Source organism: Anopheles coustani, chromosome X (genome assembly GCF_943734705.1).
Source record: "Anopheles coustani chromosome X, idAnoCousDA_361_x.2, whole genome shotgun sequence".
NCBI lineage: Eukaryota > Metazoa > Arthropoda > Insecta > Diptera > Culicidae > Anopheles > Anopheles coustani.
In genome coordinates, this window is record NC_071290.1 from 3,808,802 (window position 1) to 3,832,097 (window position 23,296).

Below are 23,296 nucleotides of genomic sequence, written 5' to 3' on the forward strand. Positions count from 1 at the left end.
CTCCCGTGTCACACAGTACTTGGCTTCGCACGGTGTTGCTTAGTGTTTGATAGACGACAGGCCCACTTGCGCCCGCGTTGATTGTTGATGGCTCACCTACCGGTTCCTTTGACTTTGACACACACACACACTCACATACACACACGCACGGTCGCACGTGTACGAGATACACACCGATACACACTTGCCCAATGTTGTTTTGCTACCTGCGCCACAAATGCAAACGAAACGTCCGATTAGTTGGAGCCTGGTGTTTGGGATGTGGGAAACATTCCTAGGTGAAAGAGTTATTCTGCACGTGCGTGATGCCCTTGCGCCTTTGCGTTAGTCTGTTTGACGTTTTCACATCTCCGGCGTATGCGTGTCAATCGACTGAAATAAACACCCTAACCTATATGAATGGGTTCTTGAAGACTAGTTTAGCGTTCAGGATTCCTCAACAACTTTGGTTGTAAGACACACCCGATCGTTCTACCTCCTGCCCTCCTGTTCGCGATCTATTTTTCTATCTCTCTATCCCTTCCCACCATTTTCTCCTTCTCCTTCTATCGATCCTCCTTCTCTTGATCGCCTTCAGATTGGAGACGTGCTTGATTCGATACTGGACTACAGTGTGTTTGATTGTAGACTGTTTCTCAAGGTGTTTTGGTGAAAGATCTCGCACAAGGAGAAGTGTCATCCGACGTGTCCCCTATGATGGCACACGTCGATCCTAGCCGCTGTCATCCTCCCGACGGGTCGGCTGGTTGCGCTGCTGGACCTCCCTTGGGTTCCAGGTTCCGCGTTGGGTTGAAGGAAGTTTCGCTAGATCTCTAGCCTGTCCTTCGGCTTTGGTGCGCGCGCATACACAATGTAAAATGTGTCCCATGTACACCGCTCCTGAGACTGTTCCTGAGAATCCTGCCTTTCGAAATCCTTGCCTCGCAGTGAACTGTCACCTTGGCGAGTGATCCTCCGATGGCGATGGCTAAACACCACACCGTTCTTGGGTTCTAGCGAGCTGCACAAAACGCGAAATGAATCACCCAAAAAGTTTGAAAACAGCAAAACTTAGCAATAGACTACGGCAACTGACAGCGATCGTGTAGGAAAAAGTCAACAAACAAACAAACAAACAAACAAACGCCAGCAAACGGAAGGGCAAACAGCAAACAGAGCGCGAGAACCGGAACGGAGAGTGGCCGGTGCCCGGGAATGCTGGAGCTAGGGTTACACGCAACACCAGGGGGACCGCCACGACACAAGACCACAAGAGTACGAACCACAGGCCTCGAACGGAGTAGTTTTTTGAATAATACGCTCGTAAACTCGTTTCGATGATGAATAGGGCCCCGCGGTGCCCGTGAGCCCATCACAACCGAGGCCCGACCGAGGGGCTTTCGATCGGATCGGATCGGATCGGACCGGGCGCCGGTACACACACACACACGCACACAGCCCTACCACGCACGCGTTGCATGTGATCCCTCCCCACTCCTCTCCTCTGGCTTCTGGTACCGTAAGGCGGGCCTACACCTACACCGCACGGTACGCCTGGCGAGGGTCCCGAGTCCGATGTCGTACAATCACAAACACACAAACACACATACATACACACACTTACGTACAAGGACGTGCGGGGGGAAAACCTCTATGCGAAAGCCGGCCCTACACTCGACAACGGCGTCCGGATGCTGCTGCTTGTTGGTGCTTGGTGCTGCTGCTGCTGCTGCTGCGTGCGCGTACGAACTTACGACTGCCTGTTTTGCCGAGGGTTCGATCGAGCAAAGTGGCGCCCGAGTCGGCGAGTCGTATCACACCGAACAAACCGCTCGACAAACTGTGCCGGGCCGGCCGTATCGCCCAGCGAGCAACGCGGCGCGCAGGGTGCCAATCGGGCACTCGCAGCAAGACGTCACTCGAGACGGGTGAGTGAGAACGGGAGATGAGATGCGAAGTGAGCAGGAGCAGGCGAGAACGATTGCGAATGGGAGCGAGAGCGCTAGTAGACACGGTACGGCGTATGGCGGGTCATCCTGAGCACCGGAGTGAGAAAGAAGGCACTCAAGATGGAAGCGAGAATGAGTGGGCGATTGCAGGACACGCCAACGGCGGCCTTGGGATGCCGTGAAGGATGCAAAGGAAAGCGTCGCCACTCCGAGGGGGTGATTCCGGGCGAGGGTGCATAGGGGTAGCAGCTGCATGCGTGTTTGTGTGTGTAGAGTTTACGAGCACACTCACACGCGGGACTCACCGTCCATGCTACCTGGAGCGACCTGGTGACGCCTACTTTCCCCGAGGCACAAACCCGAACTCAAACTCACCCCTCGTTCAACACCCTCCTTTTCTCTTCTTCCAAGAACTGCCCGAACAATGGCAAACGCACTCACCGGCATACACTCACCAACACACACAGCGCTGTGCCGATGGAGAACGCCCACTTTTTTCACCCTTCCCTCGGTTACATTGGATGACATTCGCGTTACGGTTGGAAACGGGGGGGGATTTAATGGTGGATCCCCGCGAGGAAAAATAGGCACCCTCCGGTCGCGTGTGTGTGTGTTTGTGCAAAACGCAGCACCAGCGCCCGGTTGGCTCCTTGCCTTTGTTTTTGTGTTCGCGAAAGTCCTTTTTTTAAGCTCTCTTCAATCCAGCTCTCCGGGCGGACTCTGGAGTACGGATCGTAAGTGGTATGAAGTTGGTGTTGATGGTCACTCCCTGCTGTCCTAGTTCCCCCGAAAATCGAGGACATTCGACGATGGCTTTCGTTCGCCTCAAGGATATTCGAGAAACCATGCCGGTTTAAGGGACCTCGAGAGTATTCTTGAAAGGATGGTCACAGAAATAGTTTCACTTTTCAATGATAAGGCTAATTTTGATGAGTTCGAACAACATACGAATTGTCACACGGTTGGATCACAAAATTTATTGGAAGCAATAAAACTTAAATTCAACTGAATTATTTACCTTGAATTTACTCACCAATCCGTCGGAATCGAGCGGATTTGAGCAGAATCATATTGTATTCACCGAAAACCGATTCAATTGGATCCCTTTTGTGAACTTTGGGTTCATTTTGATTCATCATTCACAATTGCTGATCGGGTAAAGATGAAATGTCAAAGACTCATCTCTTCATTGCGTACCGATATTTCATTTCATTTCACTCGTAGAAATATTAGGTTGATATAATGTTTCCCAAATTAACGAGCATTATCTTTGAATGGTTTTTTTTCCTCCAGACCCATAAGCTCCGAGCTTAAGTGTTACGATGCGTGTTGGTTTATTTACGTTTTCTCAAAATGAAACCCAATAAACGTCACATGCAATGAAACGCAATAAACGTCACGTCGCAACGAGCGAGGGCGTAATATTGGGAAAAGTTTTCCTACTTCAAAGCAACTTTTCCTGCAAATAGGTTCACTTGGACGAGAGTAGAATAGGAAAAGCGATGACAATTCGCTCGTTTACCAACAAACGGGGTTCGCTGATGCCTTCTGACTGAGTTTATTTTTCTAACACCACCCACTTCACCACGCATTTGCCATTTTCACGCCAACCCTTGGCTATCGATTGTTCTTTGCCGAAGAATGGGGGGGAAAGGGTTTGGTTTGAGCTTGATTGGTAACCCTTTTTTCCCACCGACTCAAATCTGTGAGCGGGGAAGAGGGGTTCCGCTTGCCGCACGTGACGAAAGCGGGGTTTTGTGTGTCATCCCTTTGATCTGCCGACGCAGATTGGCTTCGAAAAGGGCAACTCAATCGGAAAATTGTTGACTTTTCAGCGCGAAGTGGAGTCCGCTTTTCCCAAGCCAAGTTTTCAACCCCCTTTCAGGGACACCATTAAATAAGGGCACTTTTACGACTATTTAAGGACGGTTATTTTAAGCCAGGATAGACAAGGGTGCTTCATCGATGGGACTTTATCCTACAATCTCGTCAATCAGTCTTATTTTGATTTTTTCCTTTTATCAGCTCTATTGTTTTTAGTTTCATTTTAACGTTTATCTTTAATCCTAAATAGACTTGAATTAAAAATCAATTTCTTCTCAAATCAATCCCAGAAAAACCGATTGAATGAAGCACCAGAATAAATGAATTCCCAGCAAAACCACTCTGTAGTAACCTGTTTAAGTATATAGTAGCTTTGAGGCCGAGCAGTCACAAACGTCATCGAAAAAGGTTCACTTGATTGTAAACATTACCTGTTATGAAGAGAAATAAAGGGTACGAGAATTTTAGTTCACGCGATCGCTTTTTTCAATCAAATAAAATAACAAGTTCTTTTAGTTACATAGTTTAAAAATAACATAGTTTAAAAATACAAGAAGATTCATCCAGTGTTTTGCAATGCCGGAAAACTCTCTCTATTCGTCTGGTTCGGCTTGGTTGTACTTCGTGTTCCTCCAAGGTAAGGTCCTGTTCGTTGGCTTACGCTGCTACCGAATTTGATGTCATTCGTATGTTATGTTTTTTTTTTCCATCACTCCCGACGGAATTCGAGCGGAGCCAATCCGGCGAATCCGGCCACCGGCAGGAAGCACAGGGCGCCCACCGGAGCATGCCAGCGCACCGAAAAGGATATCCGAAGCTATACCGGAAGGGGGCGTGTGCGTTCGCTTTTATTTTCCCAGTCCAAGAAGGGCTTGCCTCCTGGCCGGGGAACAATGTGGGATTTTCTCTCCCCGTGTGTATGTGTGCGTGTGTGTGTGTGTGCATCCGGGAGGATTCTTTTGTCGCGATCGCCTTACGCACTCGAGGGGTCCCTTTTGTTTACGTCCGTTCTTTCGCTACCATTTGATCCAATAACGCACAAAGTGGAAACCTAAGACGGCTGAAAGGAGCGTGAATTATGATTCACCTCAATCAAGCACTTCCAGGGGTCCCTGGATCTTCGCTTTGGTGCCGCCAAACCAAAAAGAAAAAAAAGGGGTGATACTCTACAGAAAATGAGAAGAGAACTGTTTTAAAAAGACGGCACTCTTTCGGTCCTCACCCGAAAGCGGCGGGAACAGGAAGCTGGCTGCAGTGGCTGGGAGATCGGTTTTCCCGTAGCTCCCTGTCATTACATTCATCCTTGTTTTTTTTTTGTTTTTTTCCCACCCTCCGTCCCTTCTCCCCAAAGCAGGCGGGAAAACAAATCGGTCGTAATTGAATAATAATTCTCCCATTCGCGTACGTGGTACGTGCGATTACAATTTAATCAAATAAATTGATTGGAAAACGCTACAATGTTGCCCCGGGAATGGTGCAGCCGAGGGGAGGGGAGAGAGGGAGAAGTAGAAGCCAAAAAATTACAGCCCAGGTTCGGCCCGACGATGAGGCGGTCCTCCCACGACCCCGACGGAGGAAGTTGACAATTGAATTATATTTTAATTTAGCCCCGAACCCCGGGCTGGAAGCGTAAAGTAAAAGTCCCGTTCGACTTGGCATCAATAAATTACACATTTTCCCGCACACGGCAAGCCGTAAAGCTTGCAAGTTGCTGGTTTTCAAGCAGATGTATTTTCGTTACCGAATAATTCATACACAAACACATAAAGTCAGCTTTCGAGCGAGAGGTTTCCCTTTACGGTGATTAAATTCATGCAACGTGCGGTGTGCGCTATCGTGAAAATGGTTCCCGGCGTAGTTTTGACGATTTAAAACCGAACGTTGGCCGCCCGAAATTCCACTCACGCAATCACAGAAAACGCAAGGTATTCGAGCTACCGAACGTTCCCAATTTCGATGGAACGATTTAATGGAACGGTTCAATAACAAATTGTATAGAGACGTACTGGCATTACGGTGCGTGTCCTGTCATCGGTTTGCATTATTACACGGGAGGGCCTTAAATGAAACAATCAAAAGCCATAGGAGGGGGAGGCGGGGGCGATGGAAGTCTACATGAACAGGGTGGTGTGTTTTGTTCTACTTTTTACTTTGAGTTTTTATTTTGCCCTCCTTCGTTGCGTTCCATTTTGACTTCTAAATCCCTGTTTAGTTTTTGTTTCATATTCATTTCGTGTGTGTGTGTGTGTTTTGGCTTTTCGTAGTGACTTTCGTCCACTCTCCACCCACACCGACCATTGGCTTTCCACTGCCCCGGCTTTCAACGAAATAATTTAAAGATTTAAGCCACCCAACCAACCACATCCAAAAACCCCGGGCACAAATCACAATCAAGCCATAAAATTCTAATGAGCGCCCGAGGAGGAGGAGGAAAAAGCCGAGGGGGTATAAGTAAAGCGAAACAATATATTGTTGCCACCCCTCCCCACCCTTAAACCCACCCACCCCCAATGGGCTACTGGGAAATGGGGCGGGGATGGAAATTAAGTTACAATTGCGGATGGAAATGACATGTTAGCGGGTTTTCTTTCTTTTCCCGGGGCCGCTCAACAAATGTTAAAAATCTCAGCACCTCCCCTTCCCACCACCGTGTCTTGGACCAATTCCCGGATTTACTAACCCCCCCACCCAACCGTTCAATTGTTGGGTTGTAGTGCTCGATGGTTCATCCATTTTAATTCGTGCCTATAATAACAAAATCAATCTTATGTGCGCTGTAAAAGAAAATACTTGTGGATAATATTTCATGAAATAACAACTCAAAACTTCTTCAGATGAAGAAGGTACTGTGACGAAAACTAAAAATGCTCCAGTGAAAGAGAAATTAAAACAAAAAGGTGAAACCGAAGCCACGGTTTCCCAAAGGTGAAACCCAAAAATGAAACAATCTTCCCAAAAGCGCACAAAAAAACGCCGCCATTCCCATGGAGTACGGAAAACTAGCTGGCCGGCCGGGAAAAAAAACCTATAAATATTGGAATCCACGCTGAATGAAACATAAAAATGCGTTAAACACAAACAATAGGTAGCATAATTTAAAGCCAAACTATTAGGGAGGGTTGGGAACGGTGATAGGAAGTGATGAAACATGGCGGATGGTAAAGGGGGTAAACAGGGCCCCCCCTTGTGCAGAGCGGAGGGGGCGGGTTTGGGTACAAATTGTTTATAATTGTACCCTCGGCGAATAATTAATCCAGTTTTGTATTACATTTTTGATGTTTGTGACTTCATTCTGCAACGAGTCCGCCTACCACGGGCAGTGCCCCGGAGAGTGGTTCCACGGTGGGAAGAGGGAAGAGGGGGAAGGGAGGAATATTCTGAGAAGGCTTGGCGAACCTACCCCTCGAAGGTGGACGCTGTTGAAATGACCAACGGGCATTAGAAAGCGGATCACAAGAAAGAAAAACAACGCAACCCTAGGAAAAAGCATTGTAAAACTAGTGGAAAACAAATGCGAACTTCAAAAAAAGTACACGAACACAAACTGAATCAATTTCCAAGCTAATTAGTTCCTAATAAAGATGTAGTGTTGACTAGTAAAATGTTGTAAAAATGTTGCCGTTACATAAAAAGAACGGAACTTACTAGGATAATTATAAAATTAAATCAATACGAGCGGTAGTACAATTTATAAAAACGAAAAAAAGGCTAAACTTTGGTATAATTCTCTAACAAACGCACTTTGAAAAGCGGTAAAAGACTCAACGAAAACTAATGTCAAGTACAAAGGAACTAAACCCAATAATTCGTAGTAAACAAATTTGAAACCAACTTCAAATCTGGTAACAATTTTCAAGGTAATCCAAAAAAACATAATTCATATAAAAATGTTAAAATTGGATTAATTTTACATTTCCCAACAAGATAAAAAAAAGGAAAATTTATGATCGGCATGGTTCCACCAGCAAGGGCTCTTTGAAAACACTCAAAACAAGTGATCAATGGGGTGCAAACAACACTCGAAACAAGTGTTAAATGTTTAAATTGAAAAAACAAAAACAGACTTGATTTTTTTAAGTTATAATTTAAAAAGAACATTGAAAAACCCATCAACAAACGCTCGCGTACTTTATTTTCCCCCAAAAAGAGGGAAATCAACTCGAAAATTGGTATACAAACATACCGAAGATGCACAAAAACGTGCATAAGATGAGATGCAACGTATCCTTCGCACAGCCCGGTGGGAAATGATGAAAACGCACGAACGCTTACCCATTTTGTCATCGATCGGTCCGTTAGAATATGTTTGGCTGTTCTATTGATTGTCCAGCTTGATTGCGGCACTAAAACCAAACCACAAAATATGAAAGCCAACATGCACGCAAGAAAACTAAAGCCCTCCGTTAGCACTTTGTTGCTCCGGTTGCTCACCGCCTCGTTTGCTTCTCTCTCTCTCTCTCTCTCTTTCCCCATGCTCCCCTCCCATTTTTCCACCAGCCCCGGCCCTTTCCCAGGCGAAACTTGTTAAAATGTGTAAAAATTTTAATCATAGTAATTACGGCTGTCGATAAATTTTGATGGGTACTTTCAACAATCAATTTGCCCACGCACCCCCGCACCTGGAAGGAAGGAAGCGGGTTGGTGGGGGGAGGTGCGGGCACTTGCCGCAAGGCAACAATCGGATGTTTTTCCCCTTTACCGCCAACCCTATTTCCCCCCGGCGGCCGTCGCGTCGACAGTTCCTTTCGGAAAAGCCAGCTGTGATGGTAATTCGTAGCGCAAGGAACGCATAAAAAAAAACAACAAAGCAGGAAAATAAATATAAAATAAATGAGTGGGAATTTTCGAGCGGTGATTTATTGGCTTCAACCAGCACCTCCTCCCCCCCCCCCCCCCCCCCCACCTTTCTTGTACAGGTGTGTGCGGCGACTTTGCGCTGCGAGGAAATTGGCAGAAATTTGAATTTTCATTCGCGTTTTCTCATCCAATTCTCAGCCTTTAGTTTCCCTGCTTCGCGGTGGCCTCTAAGTGTGTGTGTGTGTGTGTGTGCGTTTGTGTGTAGTAACGGAACATAAACTAAATAGAATTATCTGGCAAGTGGCTTGTTGGCGGGTGAAAATTGGCAGCCGATTAAGGAGGCCAACAATTTCCTTAACTGATGGAAAAAGGAAGCTAGTTTTTCCCGCTTCGGAAAGTTTTTGGGCCGTTAGAAGTTTGTCTATTATCCTAACCTTCCTCTATCCTTAAACATTTGTGTTACATTTACCTGCTTCAACTTGATTTAATTTTTGAAAGTTCTAAACAAAGCGAATCACGGTTCGTAAAATTAATTTTATTTCGAAGTGGAAAACAAAATTAAGGTCAATAATTGCGTCGTATTATTTTTCACTCGCACTGAACCACTTTTCCCTTCTTTTCCCAACCCGCTCTGCAGCTTGCAGCGATCGATTGCACCGATTCTGCACCGCCAACTGTCATTGGCCTCTGACATCCTCTTGCTCCCTGTTTCGCCTTGTTGCTGGCCACTTTTCTTCCCATATCCCTTTCCCGTGCCGTGTCTTCCTTCGTTTGTTGTCCGCCCCGAGGGAGGAAGGGGACGGGAAGAGGACGAGAACGATCAATCAATTTTCGAGCGCGATCGCGATGATCGATTAATTTGATCGATTAGCATTTTTCGCTCCCATGCCCCATGGGCTGCCTTCGGTGTTTTTTCTTCCGCACGCAATTTGCTTTGTTGATTTCTGCGTAGTGTTTTTTCCCTTCCCACCACCCCGACCGGGATTGCTGTAGTTATATTTTCCACCGATTCGCCCCCCGTCCGTCCAAAAAGTTCCGAGATCGTACCTTTCATCGAATTAAAACGTTTTTATTTTACTTTTTCGTTGGAATTTTGGTTGTTTTTCTTCTCAAATAGTTTCTACAGCAACCAAGGTGTTTGGTTGAGGAAGCGAAAGTAAGAGTTTTTTTTTTCAAAGTTCCAACGAAGGACCAACATTGTGTGTGTGTGTGTGTTTCGGAAAATTGAGCGTGCGGCGCGATTGTGACTTAAATGCCTTCATCAAAAAACCGCAACACTTGCTTCACCCCCATCCGCCTCCGGGAGGCGGCCAGATAAAAAAACACTCATGATTTTTCTATTTATATTAAATCGCCGCGTAATTATGCAAATGCGACCGAACACACGAGCGCATTTTGAATAATTTGATGCAAACTTGCACACCTTAGCGCAGGCAGCGCGGGTTGCCGAAAATTTTTTGGACAAATGTATATTGCCCGCGTGTAATGTGCGTGTGTTTATGAGGGAAATTTCACCAACCACATGGGACCGGGTAGGTCGGGAAACGGGAGGGTGACGACATTAGCACGACGACACACGGTTGAACGTCGGAAAATGATCACCACCGAGGAAACGATTCCTTTATTCGCTGCCGTCACCTTCGCGTGCACAGTGGGCGATCGCGAACCATTTTGTTCGAAACGTTACAAATAACATAAAGAAATGTAAGGAAAAGGACATCATTTATAGCGGCTCAGTTCGAAACCGGAAGTGCACGATTCTTGATGACAATAATAAGTCTTAAGGAAAAAAGGGGTGACAGAGGCCAGATGAAGTTTTTCGTCGAGGGAATATGGAAAGTGTAGCAACAGGAAACGATAAAGAAGCAATCCACAGGAGCGTCGCAAATAACGGCTCCCTTGTAGAGTTGCTTCGTTCTCAAGGTTCATGAATCTTTGAAGAGGGATTTATAAATGCTTTACCCAAAGATTTATTAATTTATTAATGTTATAAAAAACAGAAAAGTAAAACAGAAAAGAACAAATCAAACAAACTGGGGCGGAAAGGAGGAAAATTGGGAAAGGATTAAGGAAAAATCCTAAATGGTGTGCAACCGTTAACTCGAAAATTGTTTTTAAAAATTCTCACAATCACAATCAATCTGTAACAAAACAAAATTATTAAAAAAAAGGATATACACAAGGAAAGGAAAATAGGAGCTCAAAGAAAACTGCCAAGAAATCGTCGAGAAACCAACCGTGCGAACCCTTCTCGCTGGTCGTCGAACAAAAACCAGTCGAAATGTCGGCCGCCAAACAGTTCCCAACTCTGCTGCTTCGCTTCGCTTTGCGCTGATGATGTTTTAGTTTTCTGTGTTACTTTTCCCTTTCCGTTTGCTGCTCCGTGCATTTATCTGCCTCTATCGCTAAACCGCGCGGCCCTGCGAAATCCTTGTCGCGATCGCGGTCTTGTTTAACAATTAAATAAATCTGTCCAGTCATAGCGCGGGTTTCGTCGACGGTCTCGAAGGGAAAAACGGGCCGCGGCCATCCTTTCGCAAGCGCAGCGAAACGAGCTATGATGGATAAAGTTTAGCGGCGGGGGAGGGGGGAAGCGTGGGCTACGGTCCGGGCAGCGCGTACGAAACGTGCACATTGGTGCGCATAAATTTACGAGATTTGACAGGAAAATTACGCTCCCGACGCTGTGGCTGAACGGGAATGACTGCGCGCTCGCGATTCAACGCGGGTTAGGGGGGTGGAAAATGGAGAGGAGAGGGGTGGGGAGGCCAGATGGGGGTGAGAGTTACACTAGCACAAACCAGCCCAGCCGTGGACGAGGTCCAACCGTGTCCAGCCTACCCGGAGTAACCTCCGGCGCAAAGACTACGAATTAGAAGCCGCTCCTCGCTGTAGAGTAAAGCGGGGTAAAACCGTTTTCTAGAAGTACGCGCACCGCAATATTCTTTGGATAAGCAGATGATGACATCAAGAACCGATATAAACCTATAAACAGTTACAATTCCAACCTTCAAAGACTCGAGTTGAAAAGAGACACATAAATTCCTGCTATTTTAAAGAGCTATATGATTCATGATTCGTCATTAAATAATGTAACTTGCTCGTGGAAATGGGATCCGGTCCTAAGTGTAAACATCGAGTTTAAAGAAAAATGTATAAAAGATTGTTCCTGCCGAGAATCGAACACCAAGTCTCCGGTTTTAAAATCAATCTCCCTGAAAAAGAACTCAAATCAAGAGATTTATTGAGAGCCAATTAAACGGAGTCATAGGATTCGATAAGTGTTGTGCCTAATGAATCTTTTGGCGAGATTTATTCATATGAATCTTTCGCCTAAGATTCATTCCGATGGATTCATAAATCTTTGCGTATTCGAATCTTCAAAGGCTAATGAATCTGTCAAAACCTTAATGAATCTTTATGAATCTTTCATGATTTGTTACGAATCCCTCCGAGTCTCTCATAGGCGTGGAGAATGCGACCAAAAACAAAAGGGTCCCTCAACCCATTTTTGGCTGGTGACTTTTCATCAGTTGGTGCGTCTTTAGGATTCATGAATCTCTCGTCGAAAGATTCATGAATCCCTTATAAGACAGAGATTCATTCAGATTCATGGATCTGAATCAGATTTACACAACTCTATTTAAACCCCTTCTGTTTCCAACATTGCTGGTGTTACAGGCCAGTTCAGGAACAAACCTTTGATTCCTCACCATCATGATGTACTCTCGATGATGCGTTATTTAGCCTCACACTGCTCTACACCAGCGAATGGTGGTGCCTGTTCGGGTTCGCAGTATGTCGTAAGGACCCTGAAGCTGGGAGAAACGTCACCCGGACGATATTCTATTTACTTAATCCATCGAGAACGGATCGAGGGGCTCCGCACCACCGTGTTTTCCAACCTGCCTGTCTCAGGCCCGAATGGGGACGTCGCTGCGGCACACATTCATATTTTATGTTTGAAAACGATGCGATTTGTTGCGGTTTCGTCGACGACTGCTTCCCACGTTGGAAAAACGCTCGCTATAGGGAGCGGGTGAAGGAAAGGAGGGGGAGTTCTCGGCGAAATGTCAAGGAATAGGATATTATATATGAATGGTTCGTAGCAAGGAACTCGGAGGTATTTCATATGTCGACGTTTATCGACGAGGTAGGTTTACGTTTTGAATGTACAGTTGAAGATTTTCTTCGATCGAAACATTTTCGTACCCGGTGGATTGTCGCACTGAATAGGTTTTTGGTACCTCTGACAACCTCACCCTTCATACCCCCCTCGCCTGTCCATCCCTACGGATTAAACCTCCTCGGGGGGAATCCTCCTGTGGAGGGTGTTTTTCGGCTTTTCCCGGCGCCACTCGGAGAATGCGAAGCAATGACCGATAATTATAGCGCCCGAGGCGGCGACGATCTGGAGGCCTCTGCCCAGTCACCATTCCCCCTTCCTCGCCCACACCCCCGGCCCACGACCTGGCGCGCTGATCGTTCTCACGCGCCAAATGGGGACTTGTGGTGGATCCTAGACTACCGGAGTGAGAGAGGGGGAGGGCGACCAAAACAAAGGCCAACGTCATCGCCAAATGTTTTGCCTCCTCCTCTCTCCCCCCCCCCCCCCCCCACGCCCTTTCTTCCGCCCTCCCCTGGGACGTACCAAGATCTATGATCACTTCACGATCATTTAAAAAATCATTAGCGGCAACGCGGCTGATCTTGGGCCTCGGTTTTCGGGCCAGAAACAAAAAACAACAAGGAAAAACCAAAACCGTAAAAAAAAAACAACCTCTCTAAAATTAACGCGAGCCGTGGAATTCTTGAATCTCCGCCCGGTGTTTCCGTCCATTCGGAACTCCAACTATCCGCCGTGCAAATAGTGTCGGCGCCCCCCCTCCGCCCCCCTCGGGGTCGGAAAGGAGGTCGACTAGGTCGGTGTCTTCTCCCCCCCACCCCACCACTTCCACGGGCACTTCACACGCACGCGCCGCGCATAAATACTCCCTAGTTAGTTGGTAATTTATCTTAATTACGGCGGCCCCTTCAGTGAAATTCTTTTCCCTCAATTTCGTCTAAGGCTGGCCGCGGTCGTTACTTTGGATTTGTTTTCTTCATCCTAGAAAGGATTTGGCTCTTTCTCTAGGTCATCATCTTATTCAAACAGACATTTAACGAGCTGCTCGAAAAGTGTTTTCATGCCTTCAATGAACCAATGTCAACGCGAAAAGAAAAACGTTTCATTTTGCACAACATAATCGAAATCCAAGAGATGTGAAAGGTGTGACGGAGAGAGGGGTGAGGCCACGTGAAGGATGGGCCAATGAGCGAGGAGTTAAATTAATTAATCATGATGATGACAAACGATAGCGAGCAAAATTAAAAAGTAATTTAAAATGCAAATTGTATAAATTGCTGTAAAATATTGTTCTCGTGCCGGTTGACACGGTAACTAACTAAAAGGAAAAGAGGGGAGCTGAAATCAATCCGAGAACGAGCGGGAGCGAGAGAAACCCTTCCCCAACGAAGGATTGAAATTCAATAATCTCCCCGGCGTTGCTGGTAATTTGCCTTTGCTCCAATTAGCGGACGGGACCAGCTTGTTGTTAGCTGTCAATCAACAATGTTTCGCTTTTATCCGCGCACGGGATCGTGTATGTTTTTGTTTATGTTTTCTTTTTGTTTGTTTTTATGTTTATGCGCGATGAGACCTTTAATGTTAACACATGCCGGCCTGACGACATTTTCGTCGTTGTCTTGTGATAGTATTTTAGATTGTTACATTGTAATTAGAATGCTTACATTTACCATGTAATCTGTATATTCTACACTAGCTTGATGTCCCGACAATGCTCGATTAAAAAAGGTGGAGAAAAGAGTTTTGTTTTCCAAAGTTATGCTATGATCCTTTCCGACAAAACTTTAGTTTATCATTAACAGGTTTGTTTATTTCAATAATTCTTAGAGCTTAGACTCTTGATTTTACTATAATTATATTTGCTGTAGCAAGCTACGTTTCAGGATTAGCTGTTTACAGCGAACTATCTTAACTCCATCAGTCCGTTGTCCTCGCTCTATCGCTAGTTCAGCTTTCTATCGTCGTTAGGTTCTTTTCGTTTATATTCTTGGTTAATAATTTAGATTTTAAATTTTCAATTCGTTCTCACAAAAACAAAAACAGTACTTCGTTCCATTGGAGCGCCAGAAAATGGAACTGAAAATCATATACAAATAGATATAGATATAGAATAGATAAATAGATATGGAATAAATAAAATACACCACAATAAAAGTACTTTTTTACAAGTTTAATCGTCATCGATTCGTTAACCGAAGATGAAAATGAAAATGCAAATCAGACAGAAATTATAGCAAAACAAGCCAATTTGTAGAAAACTCTCGAAATGATCGAAATTTGAAGCAAATAATATGGAAAAGATAAGACAATACGTGGTAAAAGCACTTTTTCAAGGTTTAATCAGCCTCACGAAAACGAAGACAAATAGAGTGCTCGATTGGTGCTGGAACAAATGCAAAAGAAAACTAACACACAAATCACAACAAAACAAAACTTAGAAGTTAGAAGTTAATACAAAATTAAACTTAATAAAAATCCTAGGCATGAAGCTGATCGCTAAATTTTTCACGACAAACATTCTGACGCGAACTTTAAAACATACATTGAAAATCTCATCACTTGAAGAGAAATATGTTTCATTATGAAATAAGGCGAGTTTGATAGATTGATGACTATTCGCCCTGCTCCATATATTTGGTGATCGGCGGTATCTGTTGCCAGCTCTTCCGACGTTCTTGCAGATGCCTCCCGGGGCTGGCGAGCGAACCCGATGAAAGATGTGTGTATCAAAAATGAAAATGTTTGTCGATGATTTAAGCTCCGGTAAAGGCTTCGGCCAGAGCGAAGGAGGTCTTGGCTCGGTGCCACGTTTTAACCCTCGCCTCGTGGGCGGAGTGGAAGGCGAGGAGGACCCGCGGGTTGACCTTTTTCTACTTGCTCTTGTTCTTCTACCCGGCATGCTTCGGCTCGGGCTCGCTTGCATTTAAATGAGGAATGCATGGAACGAAATAATCCCACCCGGTTTGCGGAATGCGCAATGTAGCAATATTCTGCTGCACGTGGTTGTGCCCCGGGTACCCTTCCATTAAAAGCCCCCCTCCCTCCAGCCTCCCCCCACCACCAGCGGTACCAAGGAGGCAGAGCGAGGCCCGGGCCCGAGAGTGAGAATATGTCACGGTAAATTAATTTATACCGCAACATTTATGGGCGCTCGGCCGGGCTTCTGGCCCGGTCTGGCCAACGTTTGTCGACGGTTTATTGCATCGTCGTCGTCGTCGTCGTAGTCGTCGTTGTTCGGGGCCGGTTCTGATATCCATCCCCGGATTCGGTTGATTATCGATCTTCTAAGACATCCGATGGGCACCGCTTTAAGTCCACGCACGGCAAGAAAAAATCAAATAAAAAAACCTGCATCCAAGGGGAACCAGAGGGAAAATTGGAAAATCAACCACACGCACACACGATCGCGCAGCGAAGATGGAAAATCGCAAATCGAACACGGACGCGCCGGGCAGAGCTGAAGATTTTAATTAATTGATAAGACCGTCGATCGCCGGCGACCGTTAACGCTTGCGAGTGGGAAGGATTCGGCTGAATTTTCGCATCTTGCTTTTCGGCCCTTTGTTGCTGCTAGGCCGCTCAAGTGTTGCCAGCCAGCCTCGGCCTCGGTTTGCCTTCCGCAAGCCGCCACACTCGCCAACGCGAGCGCTATTAGAAAGGAATGATGAAGATCGATGTCGGAGATCGGGCACGGAAGGAAGCACGGGGAGGGAGGGTGGCGGAATGGGCATGATGCCCCATGTTCGCTGCATCGCTTGGACGGTGCATAATTGTAAACATAAATATTTTAAAACCCACCAACCCCAAACCAACCACGCACGTACGTACCTGGCATTACCTTGTGCTCAACCTATGCGAGTGAATGTACGACTTCTTCTCGGTACGTGCTTCTCAAAACCTCGATTCGATGCAAATCGCAAATTTGCACGGTGATCGCGGCCCGATAAATAGCGATTTTCTAAAACATTTGCTCTCCATCGATCGTCGAGCGAATAAAAAAACGGGGGTGACACGAATGTTAGAAGAGGGAGAGGGAAGGCAAGGGAAGCGGGAAAGCAAAGCATGAACAAGTAGATAAACCAAAGAGAATATATTAGAACATATTGATTAAGGTCCGCGAACAAATATTTGTTAACAGACTTAATAACGAGACAGACACAATCGAGACTTAATCGTTAGTTATCAAGTTATTCAAGTAATTAGAAGTAAGTTATCAAGTTTGTTAGAATTTATTTGGTTTCCCAGCGTTCATTCAATAGATTGTATATTAAAATTTTGTCAAAAGAAATCGTACTAAAACATGCGTGGTTGTGTGTTAAAACATAAAACATACTAAACCAAAGAGATTGCACAAGAATATAGTGAATATGACCAAGAGAAACATTGCACAACAGGCTCAATAACTTTATGCTAAATCATGTACCCATGAATGAAGAACTGGTGAGTTGAATTGTAAAAAGAAACAAAAAATATTGGATACAATATACAGATGGAAAGTATCTTGGATAAACAACTATTGAAAAACTACAGAACAGAGGATATACGAACAATAGAGTGCACAAAACGGGGTTTTTCGAAAAGTTCGCAATAAAACAGTACAACCTGTAGCGAGGCGAAAGTGCGTGCGTGGCTTCAAAATCAAGTTCTTAGGAAGGGTTCGGTGGAAGGTAGAAAGAAACGGCCATTTATAAAACTAAGAAAAAGGGGTAAGGAAGTGGGAGACGGTAGGAGGGGGGAGGTAGAAAAAGGATAAAAGTCAGAAGCTGGCGAACGCAGTCTCATGAATCATGGTGCAGGTAACCAGTGACAGGAGTTCGGTTCGGGCGCGGGGTGTGCTCGCATGGCGGGCAAGGACAAGGACGCTTGCAGAGGGACAGGAGAAGGGTGGGGGGGTGGAGCAGGAGAGGGTGGTCTGATGTTGCTGCGAGTTAATTACAAGGTGCAGCGTTTATTAATTCCATTCCATTTGCTCGCGCTTTGCGTTCGCGACTTCGCGTCGGATTTTCGAACGCGAACCTTTCGTTCTTCCTTCCTTCCTCTTCCGAGTTCATTTTAACAAACGATTTTCCTGGGTCTACCGCCACGCAATCTGACCAGCTCGTTATTTTCTGTGCACTCCGATTCGATTTGGGTCCGAGAAAAGGACGCCGGGCAGCGACCGCCACGAGTCGACGAAGAAAATATTTTGCGGAAAAGCTGTGACTAGCTCGATTCATCAAATGGTGAATCATATTCCTCTCATCCCTTCCCGGGCTCCACATCGAATGACATTTTTCACTTGACCTACCGGAATGACCCTCTGCCTTAGCCGTCTGTAATAATTAACGCACGCGAAGTTCCCGGAGCGGGCAGATTTTAAATGACGCCAGAAAACCGACCCGAAAAACCCAATCCTCCAGCCAATCTCGTCCGCACGAAAGGGCAGGCTTGACCACGAAATGAAAGTGAAACACCGCAGTGCATTTTCTTCTTCTAAGCCTCAACGGCAAAAGGGCTTCTAGCTTTTCTTCGGTAGTCCCGCAGGAGTCTGGGAGTGGGGGGGGGGGAATGGGAAGGTGGAAAAGTTAATTTAAAAGTTCTCACGATCTGTTCCTAGGTTTCCCTTTATTTTATGATTTGGTGTTTTCTGGCTCTGGTTTTATTTATTTATTTATGTATTTTCCTCCCTGTGTTCGCCTTCCTTGTTTTGTGCTTGTGCGCTTAAAACCGTTTGACTCCTTGCGATCGCTTGGTTTGGTTGGTTTTTGATCGAAGTTGGCGCCCGAATTAGCAATCTTCGCCCCTTTTTATCCCTGTTTATTGTTTTCGCTCGGAGTCGGAGGCTTCTTTGAGGTTTGAGGTTGCGTTAGTTAGGTTTTCGGCTTTGATTTGGCTTTGCTCATTTAGAGATCCTTGCCTACTTGTTCCGCGGTGTGACCTTGGTTCGATGTAGGTGTGTTTTTGTTGTTTTTGATCATGATGAACTCACCTCAAACTCCTGCCTAGGGTTTAGAAGACGCAAACTTATCCTACCTTATCTAACTCATCTTATAAACATTATCCAACTTTTAATTTATAAACAAGATCAGGAGGCAACCGATTAAAGTACTGGATACGTTTGAACAGGATCGAATTCTAAGCACTGCAGCCAAGTACAACTCCCACTACCTTGTTTGGGAGTCTCTGCAACCTAACCATCTGTATCTCCGTAGCCGAAGAGAAGGATAGTTGAACAGAAACCAATGCATGGAGCTATCAACGACTCATAAAGGGCCAGTTCCCAGTTAAATTCACCGTATTTTTAAGTCTAGTGATAACTCGACACTTCTTTGCCGGAATTTGTCATTCCTAGGTCTGGAGCTCCCTTCCAGATAACTCGAGAACCAGAGACGTTCGGTTCCCCTGATACCGAAAACCTTTCAGCGATTCCAGAAGAAGCCTCCATATAGTCTCAAAATCTCTTTGAAAACTCAGGAAGATCCTGGTACTACCAGCTGTTTTTTTACGAGAACTTCTAGAACCAGTTCCAGAACATTTGGCCTGTTTATGGGATCCACAAAAGTGGAGTTGTGTGTGGGTGTGTTGATGTTCTAACACCCTTTGAGTTCCACCTAACTTAGTCAAGTTCAGTGTAAGTATTTGTGAGTAAATTTCGTGTCAAAGAAGCATCCGAAGTTTATAGGTACAAAAACCAAAAACCCTTTCCTTTCGGAAATTTTTCTTCATTAAATCTAAAGTCTGCTTTAGGAAAAAAAAGAGTGATGGAAGGATAATTTGATGACCCGGTGAGCGGTGGACCAACCATTTCACCATTTTTCTTCGCCAACGAGCCAAGGTCGACGTCGACATTTCAAAAAGCGTCGGACGCGCGGACGCCGAAAAGGCAATCAAAACTCTTCCATTCGCTTGTCCCGCGGGTCCTAAGACTCCGACACCGCGCCGCTACTCTGCCTCGGCCGGTTTGCGGGACCATTTCCCACACGGACGGTTTCCTTGCGGTTCGAAATAATGGCGCTAATAAGAACCTCGTAATGGGCTTATAATTTCTATTTAATTTTGGACACTCCCGGGGTCCACCATTTCCTTCCCTTTCGTGGGAAGGTGTGAGATGACAAGCGACAGCCGGGAGTGGGAGCGGGAGGGAAGCGGGAGAAGGAGTTTTCATGCCAACGCTTTGTTTGGAACGCAATTTGGAATATGAAAAATGTCTTCCGATCGCTGCCTGAGGAACGTATTCCTTCTCCAATACTTTTCTTGGATTGTTTCGTTGTTCTAGTACTTCCGCCACACGCTCCCTTTTCCCCCCTGAGAGTTTGACATATTTCTTGGGTTCGCATCTCAATTCCTCGATGTCTCAAGCGGGAAACCTAGGTGCCTACCTTTATCCCGATCCCGAACGCCATCGACGGTGTAAAAGGTCATTAAAAGAACGGAAAGACAAGGAACGGAGTTAGAGTTTTTTAGAAATCAAATCAACGAACGCGAGCGATTAGAAACGGAACGGGCCATTTGTTTTTTTTTTCGTTGTTATTCGGATACATTAATGACGTTTTAATGGGGCGCGTGCCGACGGATTGAAGAGGTCAGAGGCAGGGGTGGAGAAAGGGGGGAAAGGAGAGGGTGAATGCTGCGCCCACCCGAAAAGGATACCGGTCACGATCACAATCGAGAGACGACAACAGGAAATTCGTCATTAATCCCCGGCCTCGGAATTGATTTGGCGCTGGGAAGATTTGTTTGGAGTGTTTATCCCAAGCTCAGCTTCTCGTCAGACCCCTTGTCCCAGATTGTTCTCGCCCCGGGTCTAAGGAATAGGCCATGCCCCCCGGGAGAAGTCGGAATGTCGGGTGGAAGTCATTTTCGAAATCATTCCCGGCAAATAGGCACCGATCCATCCTTTCATAATTGCTTCAGAGGGTCCGAGAGTCCTCAGGAGCCGACCACCAAAGAATCGTCCGACGTCGTCTGTGCCATCGTTTATTCGTCCCTTTTGTGCTCTAGTAATGTTGGTTCAACCAAGTATGTCACACGAACGACCGGTTTAGTACCCGACAAACATCGATTGCGTTCTTAAAACCTCAGTTTAATAACCAAAATAAAAGTTCGCGTAAACAAACACACTAATCAGCCGGTAAAAGCGCACAAAAGCAGCACACATAAATCACGCCGCAACTCCGTGCTCCAGCACTCGGGGCCTGTTTGATGTTTTCTTCCCTGAAACACCGTTCCCGGGCCCGAAGATGAAATGATTGGTGTGCTGTGGCGCGGTTTGATGGTTACGTTCAATTTAATTTGCTTCCCCCCAGAAAAGAAGGACCCCAAAGTGGGGGGCTTTCATTGGCTAACGAACGAGAACAAGATAGATGAAATCCGTGCCAGGAGTGGGTTTTTAGTACCGCAAGGACCAAAACCAGCGGAACGGGTGGAGAACAACAGAGCGCAAAGCACCGGACGGGAAGGAATAAACTCAGATTTGAGTTTTGAAGGTTACTGACGAACGGGAAGCCCCGGGAAGTGGAGGGTCTAATCGCTAGGAATGATTTTCGGTCGCCCACCAAAAACCCGTGGGTCTCCTCCGCGGGGACGTCGGCTGGGATGGCCAGGACGCAGGAAAGAACCGGCCGAGAAGAACCCTTCCGTTGTAAGTGTTTTCGTGGAAAAACGGTGCGAGTTCCTGCGCCGCGAATTTCGTGATTCGCCATGTCGCGGCTGTGGCTCGGGGCTATAGAGGGATGTGAGGCAAGGGGAGTGATACGGAGGGGGCGGGAGGGATTCGGCAATTTCGCAACCGTGCCTCTTCTTTCGGGCCGCGGCTTTTCTAAGTCTCGGCCCCAATTCCTGGCCCGATTCTGGGGTCCCGAATCGCGGGGCCTATAATTATAATCCATTTAGAGGTAAGTAGGAATTGGAGGGTCGCAGGAGAGGCTGTCAGGCAGAGGCACACACACACACACACTCACACACACAACCACAAACACTCCCAGAAAAAGTTTGCAATCTCGAATCTCGGTCTCGCGGTCTCGGTACGGCGCGATAAGCTTTTTAAGGATCTCAGGATCAAGGAACGCAAGAAACGCACATCGGAAGAGCTTCTATCCTCTCAGCCATCGTTTGTTCCTCGTCCGGGCAGGTTCCGTCTTCTCCAAGCGTTTCGTTATCATTAATTATCCCCGCAAATGGTGAAACCAAGGAATCCGTGGAAAAACATTGGATCCTTCGATTCTGGAAACAAACCGGCACCGGGAGGAAAACATTCAGGAAACGGAAGAAGATCAGAGGTTTTGGATGAGGACAGAGCCCGTCCGGTCCGGATATGGTCACTGGTCCAAGCATACTCCATCCCAAATTCGTGGGAACTAAACAGAGTCCTGAACTCTTGCTCGCCGTGGAACTATTTGCAAAGCGACTTTTCTCCAACAGTCGACCTAGCGGCTATTGTGATCAGCGAGAACTACTTGCGGGCGCTTGTTGTGTAGACATTCTTCGTTCTGGTTCATCCATGGACGAGGAATACGGTGCGTTTTTCCACTTCTTTGGCACATCTCAACCGCCCGAGGGACTATTGGGAAGACTCTCTGAACGGTGCGTGGTAGAACGAGCGAGGCAGCGATAGCGACGCAGTCCGCGATGGCCGTCAGGATGTGTTCCAAGACTTCCATGGACGAAGGGCGTCACGCGCTTCCTCGGCGTGTGTGAATATTGATGTGTGCTAATAATTTTGCACATTCGAACAATATTGACAACCGGTGATCAACGCTGCATCGGAACGTGATAATTTAGCCTGGACGCCTGTCTTCGGAGGGTCCTGGACTTTATAATTTATATCGCACGTCGCCCGGGAACTCCGAAAATGTGTGTGTCGATGAACTTGACGAGATCAGGCGCGCGCGCGCGCGCATGAGTGACGGGACCACTGCACAGTCCCGACACGCGTGGCATTCCCTTCCCGAAATAAAACGAGGGAAATAATAAAAACCGATGGCCACCAGCTGGCAAGCGGGCCAGCGGAGGCTCGGGACTCCAGGGAAAAATCAATGCTAAACACTATAATCAGCTGCGATATTTAGGCCAGGCACCGGGGCCACGTGGCGGAGGCTACCACGCAAGCTACCAGCAGCTTCACCGAATTGCTTCACTGCCTCACGGTAGTCACTTGCTGACCTGGGAAGCGCGGTTACATGCGTGCGAATTTGCCACCGTTTTTCGCTGAAGAGGTTGGCCCGGGTGCTTTTATCCCCGCCCATCCTCTCCCTCAGATATCGTTTGTTGATTTTGCTTCCTGAAAATGCTCTACGACGCGTTGAAGAACCGCTAATGTGTCCAGGCCCCCGGGCTGAGTTCTGTTTGGATCCACAAGGAATCAAATCGGTTTCATATGTTATGACATCTGAAGGGAGTGAACTACAGGCTTTGGCGCTGAGTTTTACTAAATCTAATTTTATCTTTTAGAGGCATCTGAGTTGGATATAAGGCATCAAATTCGATCTCTAGTTTTTCCGTTGTTTACTTTTTGTATGGCGTTTAGACAGGTCGTGTCGAGAAATCTGACAGTTCGAGTCCTTATCTCATGGAAAACTGAAATATCTGTTATTATTTGATCTATAATAGCTAGAGAACAGTTACCTTGTTCAGTATCTTGATT